Raw genomic sequence first — 13,551 nt, forward strand, 5'->3', positions numbered from 1 at the left:
AAAATCCAACATGCCTTCATAATAAAGAGAAAGTAGGATGACAGAGAATATTCCTCAACATAATTAAGGCTATACATGACAAACCCAGCATCATCTTAGACAGAGAGAAAAAATCAAAGTAACCTTATTAAAATTAGGAGCAAAACAGGGCTGTTTGCTTTCCTCCCTCCTTTCAATATATTGCTAGAAGCACTAGGTGAAGTAATAAGGCAAGATAAAAAAATGAAAGGGACTTCTGTATTAGTCAGGGTTCTCAAGAGTCACAGAACTTATGGGGAGTCTCTATATAGTAAGGGAATGTGTTGATGACTTACAGTCTGTAGTCCAACTCCCCAACAATGGTCAGCAGCAGCTGTGAATGGAAGATCTAGCAGTTGTTCAGTCCCACAAGGCAAGTAGGCAAAGATCGAATCTTCCTTCTTCCAAAGTCCTTATGTAGACCTCCAGCAGAAGGTGTGGCCCAGATTAAAGGTGTGTACCACCACACCTGGATCTGAGACTTGCTTTGTCCCAGATGACCTTGAACTCAGACATCTCCTTGCCTTACTTCCAGCAATTCATAGCCACTATGCCTCAAGATCTCCATGCCAAGATCCAGGTCAGAGAATTATATCTCCCATCCTCAAGATCTGGATCATAGGTGAGCCTTCCAATTCTGGATTGTAGTTCATTCCAGATATAGTCAGGTTGACAACCAGGAATAGCCGCTACAGGATTCAAATGGAAAAGAAAAAGTCAAAGTACCTCTATTTGCAGAAAATATGATATATAAGAGATCCATGGAAATCTAAGAAACACTACTGCTTTTAACTACAGACATCTGATGGTTAACAAAGATTCTAAAAACATACATCATAAAAAGACAGCATCTTTAGCAAATAGTGTTGGAAAAACTGGATGTTCATATTTCATATGTAGAAAATAACATTAGACCTTAAACTATTACCCTGAATAAATGTTAAGTCCCATATAAATCATATCAACAAGCTGAAACACAGAAACCACATGATGATCTCATTAGATGCAGAAAAGGCCTTTCACAAAATCCAAAGGTCTTTCATGATAAAAGTCCCGAAGAGGTTAGGGATACAAAGGACATACTTCAACATTATAAAAGCAGCTTACAACAAGGTCATAGCAGACATCAACTTAAATGGAGGGAAACTCAAAGCAATTCCACTAAAATCAGGAGCATGAAAAGGATGTCCACTCTATATATAACTATTCAATTTAGTACTTGAAATCTTAGCTAGAGCAGTAAGACAACTCTAGGTGATCAAGGGGTCAAAGATTGAAAATGAAGAAGTCAAAGTATTTTTATTCGTAAATTATATGATAGTATACATAAGTGATCCTAAGAATTCTACCATAAAAGTCATATAAGTAATAAATACTTTCAACAAAGTAGCTGGATACAAAATTAAGTCACAAAAATCAATAGCCATCTTATATGAAAATGACAAATGGACTGAAAAAGAAATCAAGGAAACCACACCTTTTACAATATCCTCAAATTATATAAAATGACTTGATGGTAACTAACTAGGTAACTGAAAGATCTGTATGATCAAAACTGCAAGTCTTTCACAAAAGAAAATGAAGAAGATATTTAAAAATGAAAAAGATCTCCCATGCTCATGGATGGGTAGGATATATATCATAAAAATAAACATCCTTCCAAGAGCAATCTACAGATTCAATGCAATGCCCATAAAAATCCAAGCGTTATTTACAAATCTTGAAAGGACAATTGTCAACTTCATATGGAATATCAAAAAACACAGATTAGCTATAACAATCCTAAACAATAAAAGATGCCAGGGACCCAAGAGTTTCCCAGGACCCAACAGAGAGGACATTAGCCATAATACCCAACAAAAGAGAGATAGATAGAACCTGTAGAAACCATATTCAGTGGATAGGCATGCCCCAGGTTGAGGGATGGGGCCTCCCACCTACCTCAAAAATAATAATCCATAATTCCTCCTGTCAAAATGAAATGCAGAGACAAAGAATGGAGCAGAGTCTGAAGGAAAGGCCATCTAGAGACTGCCCCACCTAGGGATCCATCCCATCTGCAGACACCAAACCCAGACACTATTGCTGATGCCAAGAAGTGCTTGCTGACAGGAGCCTGATATAGCTGTTCCCTGAGAGACTCTGCCAGACCCTGACCAATACAGATGTGGATGGACAGAGCCAACCATCGGACTGAGCACAGGGACCCCAATGGAGGAGTTAGGGCAAGGACTGAAGGAGCTGAAGAGGTTTACAACCCCACAGGAAGAACAATAATACCAACCAACCAGAAACCCCAAATCTCCCAGGGACTAAACCAACAACCAGAGAGTATACATGGAGGGACCCGTTGCTCCAGCTGAATATGTTGTAGAGGATTGCCTGATCTGGCATCAATGGGAGGGGAGACCCTGGTCCTGTGGAGGCTCCATGTCCCAGTGGAGGTAGGAGTGGGTAGGCAGGTGGGGGAGCACCCTCATTGAGGCAGCTGGTGGGGAGAGGATAGGGGGTTTATGGAGGGAAAATGGAAAGGGACATAACATTTGAAATGAAAATAAATTAAATAACCAATAAAAATAAAGGAAAAATAACCGTGGAAGGTCTCACCATTCCCAATCTTAAATGGCTGAGAAGCAAAATGTTCACCATCCTTCTCCAGCAGGAAAATACAAATCAGAACGACTTTGAGATTCTGTCATATACCTGTTAGAATGGTTAAGATCAATAAAACAAGTGACAGCTTATACTGGTAAGAATGTCAAGTAAGGAGAACACTTATCCATTGCTAGTGAGATTGCAACTTGTATAGCCTCTGTAGAAATCAGTGTGTCCCTTTGGATGATGGGAATTGATCTTTCATAATATCCAGCTAAGCCACTCTTGGGCATATACCCAAAGGATACTTCTTATCCCACAGACACTTGCTCAAATATGTTTCTTGCTACTCTATTCATGAGATCCTATAATTGAAGGTACCATGCACTTCAGAGACAGTGTCCTGTCCAGGAGGACATTAAACAGGGGTCTGGGGAGATCACCTGAAAGAGAGCTGGGGGTAGCAGGCAAAGATGCAAAGAATGGCGACCTGTCTATAGGCTGATCAGATTGCAATTTTTACTTTTTCACACACGGGTTATATACACAAAAAGGCAGGATGTGGGGAAGGGGAGGATGCAGGAGCGTAGGTGTTCAGGGGCAGTACAGATATCTTCCAGAACAGTGTGTCAGCTGGGTGAAGGTTCAGGGGACAGGCCATTATGACTCTGCCTATGATTCACTTGTCCTAATCTAAGTTTGTACTATCTACCAAGGCTATCCAAGGTCTATGACTACTCAGGCTTCCACCAAAGATGTTTGTTTACAATAGCTTCTAGCCATCTGTTTCAGTGTTTTTCCATAGAGACCAAGATTTTGTGCTATCAGGCATGCATGTTAGGCCTACCGCTGTCTTTAGGCCTATGGCTGATTCCAGGCCTTTTGTGTATAGACAGAGATGCTCCTGACAAGACAGGACCTGAAGAATTTACACTGAATCCTTACCCAAAAGCGGCTTCCCAAAGACTAGGTTTCATAGGACTGGAATGTGTTATGCAAGTTGCTAATAAGGAAATCCATCAATAACCCTACACATATGTTATGCCTATAGACTACAACAGTGTTCATCATGGGAAGATATCTCTAAGGGTAAAATAGTGATATTTGTATCAACAACAATTGATTGTTGTAATCAACAACTGTCTAAATTGACTTAAGGCCCACTTGACAAGAAAAAAATCGTGTCTGAGACTGTATTTATCCAACCACTCATGGCTAGTGAGGTCTTACATCTTAAATGAGAACATACTACTGCCATGTTTCTCAACTAATGTAATTCCTAACTGCATTCTAAATGCTTATCCTTATACCTACAGAGAAGCGTGGCTTTCACTCGTCACCATAGATGCCTCTTTTTGTAGCAGAGCAGTATCATTACAAAAAGCCACAGCTGTTCAAAATGAAGATATCAAATGTACCCTTCTACAAATAATCCATTTACAACACAATCCCCATGCTTAAGGCTCAGGAAACATCACAGAAGTAGCAGAAAGATTGTAAGCACCACCAAACCAGGAAGTCTGCTGTGAGACTCTGTCTTCTAGATATGAAAAGGGAGATACATCCATGAAATTCCAAAGTCTGTCAGCCTAACGAAGACCTAATAGTAACAAAACCAGCTGACACACCAACATGGATGGAAAAAACTCAAAGACCCAACCCTATATTAGAGCTACAGGCAATTCCTGACTGCTAAGAGAGAGATAATTAGTCTTCTCCAAGGATGAGCTCCTAACTTAGTATCCAATAGTAAGAGGCCAGCCCTAGGAACACACACACACACACATATAAGTGTGTGTGTGTGTATATATATATATATACACGTATATACATTATATATATATATATATATATATATATATATATATATATATATATGAAAGAGGAAGCTGATGTAAGGTCAAAGCATGAGATGATGACAAGGGTAGGTACCCACTTAATCTCATGAGACTTAAGCTGATCCAGTCTCACAAGTAATCGAGACATGTAGTAGCCAACATTAGTACTATTTAGAGGATAGAATTACGGCATGGTTCTATTCACATATTTATTAGCAATAAAAAAGAGGTCGTGAGCTTGAGGTAGCAGGAGAACATAAGAGGGGTCAAAGGGAGGAGAGAGAAGGAGAATGGTGTTACTATTTTAATCAAAATAAAATAAAATTTAAAAAATTGTGCTCACTTCAAATGAAGGGTCAATCTTAAATATAAATTGTTAGTATAGCCTATTCCAATATTCTGTGCTTTAACTATGGATATGAAAAAGAGCAGGTTTTTTTTTTTAATGAGTACCTACCAATAGTACCCAAGCTTCATGTACTTGTGAATCTTTCAGGAATCATATTAAAAGGAAGAATTTAATTTTGGGTGTAGCAGGATCTTCATTGTGAACTTATAACAAGCTCCCAGATGACAAGAATGCAAGGAAACCCTCAATTACATCTTGAGTAAAAAGCTTAAGATCATTTGATTTATAAAATATTGTGCCTAAGACTTCCCATGAACATGTATTAATATTACAAAGCAATAAATATTTGAACTTCAGATGGAGAGTGGTGTGAGGCGAATGTATCAACCCATGTTAAACGTTTATTTTTATTCCTTTAGACTGTCTTAGATGTCCCTAGAACTGGGAAGAGTCAAGCCCTGTTCATTTGCTATGAAGTCTGATGCAAAATAAAAGCCATGAGGTGCTGGCATAAGTAGGTATTCTTTTAATCTCAGAAGATTTCAACTTCCAATCTCGCAAGTAATTGAGAAGCCTACTAGCCAACATTAGCAGAATTTATGAGATAGAATTCTGGGTCATGTTGTGAATACCTGAGTTTGATACTTTAACTTCTATATGTCAGAGCTGTGGTGCAGCAAGGTCACCTCTGCAGCTGCTGTCCATCCTGGCCTGCTTTCATTTTCAGCAAGTGTGAGCACAACCCTATACCCTGGAAATGAGGACATAAGAAAAACATTACACTTGTTATTCAGAACAGCAGCTCCAAGTCCAGACGGCTTCAAAGCAAATCTGCACAAGGACTTGCTGTGACTTTGTGACCAACGTCTTAATGTTCTCATACCATTAGTAAGCTCTGGCACTTTATCAAACCTATGATATTGACTAACTACCAGTAATTGCTGATTTATGGCCAAAGTTTCCTCAGCCTTGTTTTCTTCAGGAATCTAATATAATGTTCTCCTTTGGAAACACATTGAATCAGTCTAGTCACGTTCTCGGCAAACTTTGCTGTGTACATATATAAACAGAGGGCAGTTTGCTCTCTGTCTTGAGACTACTGATAAAAACCCCATGATGTTTCACTTAAGGTTGACCACATATCTATGTATTTAAAGAAGGCAAGTAGCCAGAATATAGAACTTGGGGAAGACACTATATTTTACTATATTTTTAAAACAATTTTTGTCCAATTTGGGAAAGCCATTATGTATGTACAAGGATTTCTGAGGTCCATCTAGTCCAAGGTGGCAAACAGTTTTCAATTCCAATGCCATAGGACAGAAAATTATGGGCAGGCAAGGCTGTTGTTTTTCAATCCAGAGCTAGAACCATCCCTAACTTCTAGACTGTAATTGTCTTTCCTTTTCATCATCTGCCACCCTTGACCTAGATGCATGTACCAGCCACACACCCAAATTAAGCTCACGACAAAGGCCTAGAACAACTCTCTCTCTGTTATTTACTTTCAATTTTCTAAACCCAAGTATTGGGGGCTACACCTCAATGACAAACTTTGTATTTTAAGTTATCTAGACAGGCCCCTAAATGCAGTGTGTCAGATTCTACAACTATGAGTGGCCAAGTGACAAAGATCCTTAAGCCATAATATCAAATGTTTATGTTCAAACTATCACTCACGGTAGTTACACACGATGCATGCCATGTTTCTATCTATATTCTTTTCTGGAGTGGGATGACCACATTCCTATAAGGTGCCTTATCATTTTCTCCCTGTTATTTCACACTCACTACTGTGTTGTGGGGAGAAAAGCAAAGGTTGATGACAGTGTTGTTGAGACCCCCACCATAACATGGGAGGGTCCAGATATACAAATGTTGGTTGCCTTGTATCTTTCTGGGTTTGATGTCTGGAGATGATTGAGATCTTTCTCTGGCATTGTGGCCTTGGCTGAGTTACTTTTCCTTTTTGATACTTTGTCAAGTATCGATAATGACATCTGCTCTTAAATGTGGCTAATCAAAGAAAATGGGCAAAGACCTGTGTCCTTCCTACAGGAAGGTTCTACTCCATTTAAGCATGAGGAATTATTTAGATACTACTCTTTTCATACTATGCTTCATGGAATTGATCTTTTCACCCTTCAATGAGGATATGCAATGATGTTGTTATTGATGGGATGAAGACCTATGAATAATTTTCTTGATAAACTCATAGCTCAGGACTTGTTACTTCAAACACCAAACAAAATATAGCTTTTTGAGACATTGAATCCAATACCTAATTATTCATTTTTAAGAATTAGTATAATATTAGCACAGACTCCTATTCTTTGAAAATAGATGATTAGGTTACTTGGAATGCTGTAGCTGGAAAATCTCATATAAGGAAAAGATTGATAGTAATATCTTTGAATGAAAGGTATATATCATATTATTAGTAAGAAGTAATTCCTTTATTCATGTGTTATAAACAATTATTATATGTATTTTCTTTCATTCTCAATGTCAAAACTTGTCAATATATCTAGCAAATACTTTGGGATATCAAAATGCTAAAAAAATTAAATTTAGGGTAAGTAATAAAGATTAAAATTTGTTTCTTTTTTTTACTTTTCTGTCACTTACAGTGTTCAAATGTTCATACTCAGATGTTACAAGAATTTGTTAATCCTTAAGCTGAACTAAATAATTACCTAGATTAAATGCTAAGTAAAAATTTTCCCCACTAAACTTCTCCGGAAGCAGACTAGATACTTTTATGAATTTACACAGAATCAAGGCCAAAAGATTAGAAATAGAATTTCTAGGAGTGTTGAGGGAAATGGCATATCAACTTACATCATATCGAAATGTATACATATACATACAATATTGTATCATGTTGATGTTCAAAATTGAAATCTGTAAGTCATATTCCATATGAAAATAAAACTTACAACACTACACCTTACCTTTTAGTTCACCATTCTTTAGTATTAGAAATTTAACTTAACAAATGTGTGCTGAGGATCTGTGAAAGGCATCAAGATAAATCCTGCAAGGAAGTACAGATCAGCAAGAAGCTTGCTATTCAGATAAGAGCATTATACATGTGTGCAAATAACCACAAAAAGAAGGTCGAAAAGCATTATGAGCAAAGCTCCCCGGAATAAAAAACCTGGATAAAACTGTCTCTCGGCCTGGCTACTTAAAGGTTCAGTCTACACTAGACCCCATTCAAGTAGTGTGGGAATTTCTAGGCAAAAGCACCAATACAAACATGCAAAGCAGGGAAAGGGCAGGACACATTCTGGCACTGGTAATGAAAAAGGGATGTGTAGAACGAAGAGTATTGGCCCTTTTACAACTCACAGAACTGTGGCCATTCGCCTCCCCTTCCTCAATGCTGTATAAATGTTGCTTTTCAGCACAAACTGCTAGGACAAATATTCTAAAGCAAAGAATGATTCTCTCTCTCTCTCTCTCTCTCTCTCTCTCTCTCTCTTTTAGAAAAAAAATGTGTGTGGGGGTTGTAATATTTTAATTATATTTTCAAATTTGACAACTTTTTACTTATTGACTTCCTAGATGATAATTATGATTAAAAATTATTTATAATTTTTATTAAAAATACATAACATATGTTATCCAAATAAACACTATATATGTGTATATTTGTGATATATATATATATATATATATATATATATATATATATATATATATCAGTTTCCCTTCCTTCTTTCCCTGGATCCACCCCACATCCCCACCCCTCTGGAGTCATTTTCTTTCTGTCTCTCTTTAGAAAAGAACACTTTTCTAAGAGTTAACAACCAAACATGACACAACAAAATAAAACAAAAACTATCATGTCAAGTTGGACACAGCAACACAACAGGAGGAAAAAAAATCCCAAGAGTGGGCACAAGAGTCAGAGACCCACTTGTTCTCATAGTCAAGAATCACACAAGAATATTCAGCTGACAGAATACCTGTGCCTTGTGCTTGCTGCTTTAGTCTTTGTGAGCTCATATGCATCATGCTTAGGTGATTCAGGGAGCCTTGTTCTGCTGGTGTCCTCATTCTCTTTAACTATTACATTCTTCCTGCCTCCTCTTCCACAGAATTCCCTGAGCACAGAGAGAAGGGATTTGATGGAGACCTCCAATTTAGACTCCTTATACACGTAATGACTGACTGTGGTTCTCTGCATCTGTTCCCATCTGCTGTGGGAGGAAGTCTCTCTGATGATGACTGGACAAGGCATTGATCTATGAATGTAAAGTCTAGGTTGTTTAGGGATTTCCATCAGACTCCCTTGACCAACAACTCAATTGAATGGAATCAATCCCATCACTAGAAATCTGGCTAACTATAAGAGATAGCCAGTTGAGACTCCATATCCCCCATTACTAGGGGTCTTGATTAGGTTCACTTTCATAGATTCCAGGAAGTTTCCACTGCACTAGGATTCCACACCTCCTTTCAAATGACATCCCTCCCTGTTCTAACTATCTCTCCTATACTCTCTCTCTCTTCTCCCTATCTCCCCACCACCTAATGCCCCCACTTCCATCTACAGCTGACCCCAGTCCACTTGTAAAATCTATTCTATCCCCACTGGGCCCCAGGGAGATCCATGTGCGCCTCCTTAGACCTCTCTTTTGTAACCAACCTTTCTGGGCCTCTGAACTACAACCTGGTCATCATTTACTTAATGACTAACGGAAGTCATTAAGTGTGTACATACCATATTTATCTTTCTGGGTCTCGGTCGTCTCACTCACGATGATTTCTATTAGTTGTATCTATTTGCCTATAAATTTAGTGATGTCGTTTTTTAAACAGCTGAGTAATAAGCCATTATGTAAATGTACCAAATTTTCTTTATCCATTCTTTTGTTGAAGGACATCTAGGTTGCTTCCAGTTTCTAGCTATCATGAATAATGTTGCAATGAACATGTTTGAGCAAGTGTCCTTGTGGTATGATGGAGTGGCCTTTAGATATATGCCCAAGAGTGGTATAGCTGTGTATTGAGATAGATCGATTCCTAAATCCCTGAGATACCAACATATTGATTTTCATAATGTCTGTACAAGTTTGCACTTCCAACAGCAATGGAAGAGTGTCCACCTAGTTTCACATCCTTGTGAGCAAGAACTGTCACTTATGTTATTGACTTTAGTCATTCTGACAGATGTAAGATGGAATCTCAAAGTAGTTTTTATTTGCATTTCCCTGGTGGCTAAGGGTACTTAACATTCCTTAAAGTGTATTTCAGTCATTTGAGATTCTTCTACTGTGAATTCTATGTTTAGATCTATTCCCCATTTTAAAATGGGATGCTTTGGCTTTTTATCTTTAGTTTGAATTCTTTATACATTTTGAGTACTAGCCTTGTATCAAATTTGAAGTTGGTAAAAATTTTTCCCATTCTGTCAGTTGCTGCTTTGTCCTATTAATGGTGTTCTTTGCCTTACAGAAGCTTTTCGGTTTCAGTTTATTAGTTATTGATCTTATAGTCTTCATTATTGGTGTTCTATTCAGAAAGTTGTCTCCTATGCCAGTGAGTTCATCAAGGCTGGTCCACAATTTCTCTTCAATCAGTTTCAGTATGTCTGGATTTATGTTGAGGGTTTTGATCACCTTGGGCTTGAGTTTTCTTTAGAATGGTAAATACAGGTCTATTTGCATTCTTCTACCTGTTGACATCCAGTTTGAGAAGCACCATTTGTTGAAGATGCTGTCTTTTTTCCAGTGTGTATTTCCAGCTTCTTTATTTAAAAAAAAATAAGGTTTCTACTATTACCTGAGTTTTTGATTTTAGCCATTCTGACTGGTGTCAGGTGGTATCTCAGGGTTGTTTTGATTTGCATTTCCCTGATGACTAAGGATGTTGAGCATTTCTTTAGGTGCTTCTCCACCATTCGAGTTTCCTCAGTTGAGAATTCTTTGTTTAGCTCTGTATCCCATATTTAATAGGGTTATTTGATTCTCTGGAGTCTAATTTCTTGAGTTCTTTGTATATATTGGATATTAGCCCTCTACCGGATGTAGGATTAGTAAAGATCTTTTCCCAATCTGTTGGTTGCCATTTTGCCCTATTGTAGTGTCCTTTGCCTTACAGAAACTTTGCAATTTTATGAAGTCCCATTTGTCAATTCTTGGTCTTAGAGCATAAGCCATTGGTGTTCTGTTCAGGAACTTTTCCCCTGTGCCTAGGAATTCAAGGTTCTTCCCCAACTTCTCTTCTATTAGTTTCACTGTATCTGGTTTTATGTGAAGGTTCTTTATTCATTTGGACCTGAGCTTTGTATGAAGAGATAAGAATGGATCAATTTGCATTCTTCTACATGGTGATCTCCAGTTGAACCAGCACCATTTGCTGAAAATGCTGTCCTTTTCCCACTGAAAGGTTTTATCTCCTTTGTAAAAGATCAAGTGACCATAGGTGTGTGGGTTCATTTCTGTGTCTTCAATTCTATTCCATTGATCTTCCTGCCTGTCTCTGTACCAATACCATGCAGTTTTTTATCACTATTGCACTGTAGTACAGCTCGAGTTCAGGGATGATGATTCCCCCAGAAGTTCTTTTGTTGTTGAGAATAGTTTTCGCTATCCTGGGTTTTTCTGTTATGGCAAATGAGAACTTCTCTTTCTAACTCTGAGGAATTGAGTTGGTATTTTAATGGGGATTGCATTGAATCTGTAGATTGCTTTTGGCAAGATGGCCATTTTTACTATATTAATCCTGCCAATCCATGAGTGTGGGAGATCTTCCCATCTTCTGAGATCTTCTTTCATTTTCTTCTTCAGAGACTTGAAGTTCTTGTCATACAGATCTTTCACTTGCTTGGTTAGATTCACACCAAGGTATTTTATATTATTTGTGATTATTGTGAAGGGTGTCATTTCCCTAATTTCTTTTTCACCCTGTTTATCTTTCACATAGAGGCGAGGATGTGGAGAAAGAGGAACACTCCTCCATTGTTGGTGGGATTGCAGGATGGTACAACCACTTTGGAAATCAGTCTGGCAGTTTCTCAGAAAATTGGACATAGCATTACCTGAGGACCCAGCTATACCACTTCTGGGCATATGCCCAGAAGATGCTCTAACATATAACAAGGACATATGATCTACTATGTTCATTGCAGCCTTATTTATAATAACCAGAAGCTGGAAAGAATCCAGATGTCCTTCAACAGAGGAATGGATACAAAAAATGTGGTACATTTACACAATGGAGTATTACTCAGCTATTAAAAACAATGAATTCAAGAAATTCTTAGGTAAATGGATGGAACCAGAAAATATCGTCCTGAATGAGGTAACCCAATCACAAAAGAACACACATGGCATTCACTCACTGATTATTGGATATTAGCCCAGAAGCTTGAAAACCCAAGATTCAACTCACAGACCACATGAAGCTCATGAAGAAGGAAGACCAAGTAGAGGTGCTTCAGTTCTTCTTAGAAGGAGTAACAAAATACTCAAGGAAGCAAATATGGAGACAAAGTGTGGGACAGAAACTGGAGGAGGGGCCATCTGGAGACCATTCCACCTGGGTATTCATCCCATGTGCAGTCATCAAAGGTAGACACTGATGTGAATGTCAGGAAGTGCATGCTGACGGGAGCCTGATATAGCTGTCTCCTTAGAGGTCTGCCAGAGCTTGACATATTCAGAGGTAGATGCTCACAGCTAACCATTGAACTAATCAAGGGATTCCCAATGGAGGAGTTAGAGTGAAGACTGAAGGAGCTGAAAGGGTTTGTGGCTCCATGAGGAGAGCAACAATATCAACGAACCAGAGCTTCCCAGTGTCTAAATCACCAGCCTGGGAGCACACAGGGAGGGACACATGGTTCCAGCTGTATATGTAAGGGAGGATAGCCCTGTAGGGCATAGGCTAGGGAGGAGATTCTTGGTCCCATGAAGGCTGGATGCCCTGTGGGGGAGAATTCAAGGGTGGGGAGTGGTGGGGTAGGTGGGGGCATATCCTCATAGAAGCAGGAAGAGGGGGGATGGGATAGGGGATTCCTGAGAGGGGGTGGGAGGAGGAATGATGGGGTAAGGGGATAACATCTGAATTGTAAATAAAATATCCAATAAAAAAAAAGAAAATAAATAAGGTTTCTATGTGTGTTTGGATTTATATCTGGGTCTTTGATTCAATTTTATTGGTCAACATGTCTGCTTTTATGCCAATACCGTGTGGTTTTTATTACTATACATCAGTAGGATAACTTGAAATGAAATGAGAAATGGTGATACTTCCAGCAGGTCTTTTATTGTGCAGAATTATTTTAATTATCCTGGATTTTTAAAATTTTCTATATGAAGTTGAGATTTGTCATCTCAAGATCTGTAAGGAACTGCATTAGAATTTTGATGGACGTTGTCTTGAATCTGTCGGTAGTTTGCTTTTTATAGGACGGCCATTTTTACTCTGTTAATCCTACCAGTCCATAAGCATGGAAGTTCTTTCTTGTATCTAGCCTTTTTGCCAAAGTTGTTCATCAGCTGAAGGAGTTCTCTGGTGCAATTTTTAGTTTCAGTTGTATATATTATCATATCATATGTAAATAAATGTACTTTGAGTCTTTTCTTTCCAATTCATATCCTCTCTTCCCATTGTCTTACTAAGATTTCAAGGACTATATCTAATAGATACGGAGAGCTTGGATAACCTCGTCTTGTTCCTGATTTTAGTGGAATTGTTTTGTATTTCTCTCCATTTAATTTCATGTTAAATACAGGC

Source organism: Arvicanthis niloticus, chromosome 25, assembly GCF_011762505.2.
Source record: "Arvicanthis niloticus isolate mArvNil1 chromosome 25, mArvNil1.pat.X, whole genome shotgun sequence".
Lineage (NCBI taxonomy): Eukaryota > Metazoa > Chordata > Mammalia > Rodentia > Muridae > Arvicanthis > Arvicanthis niloticus.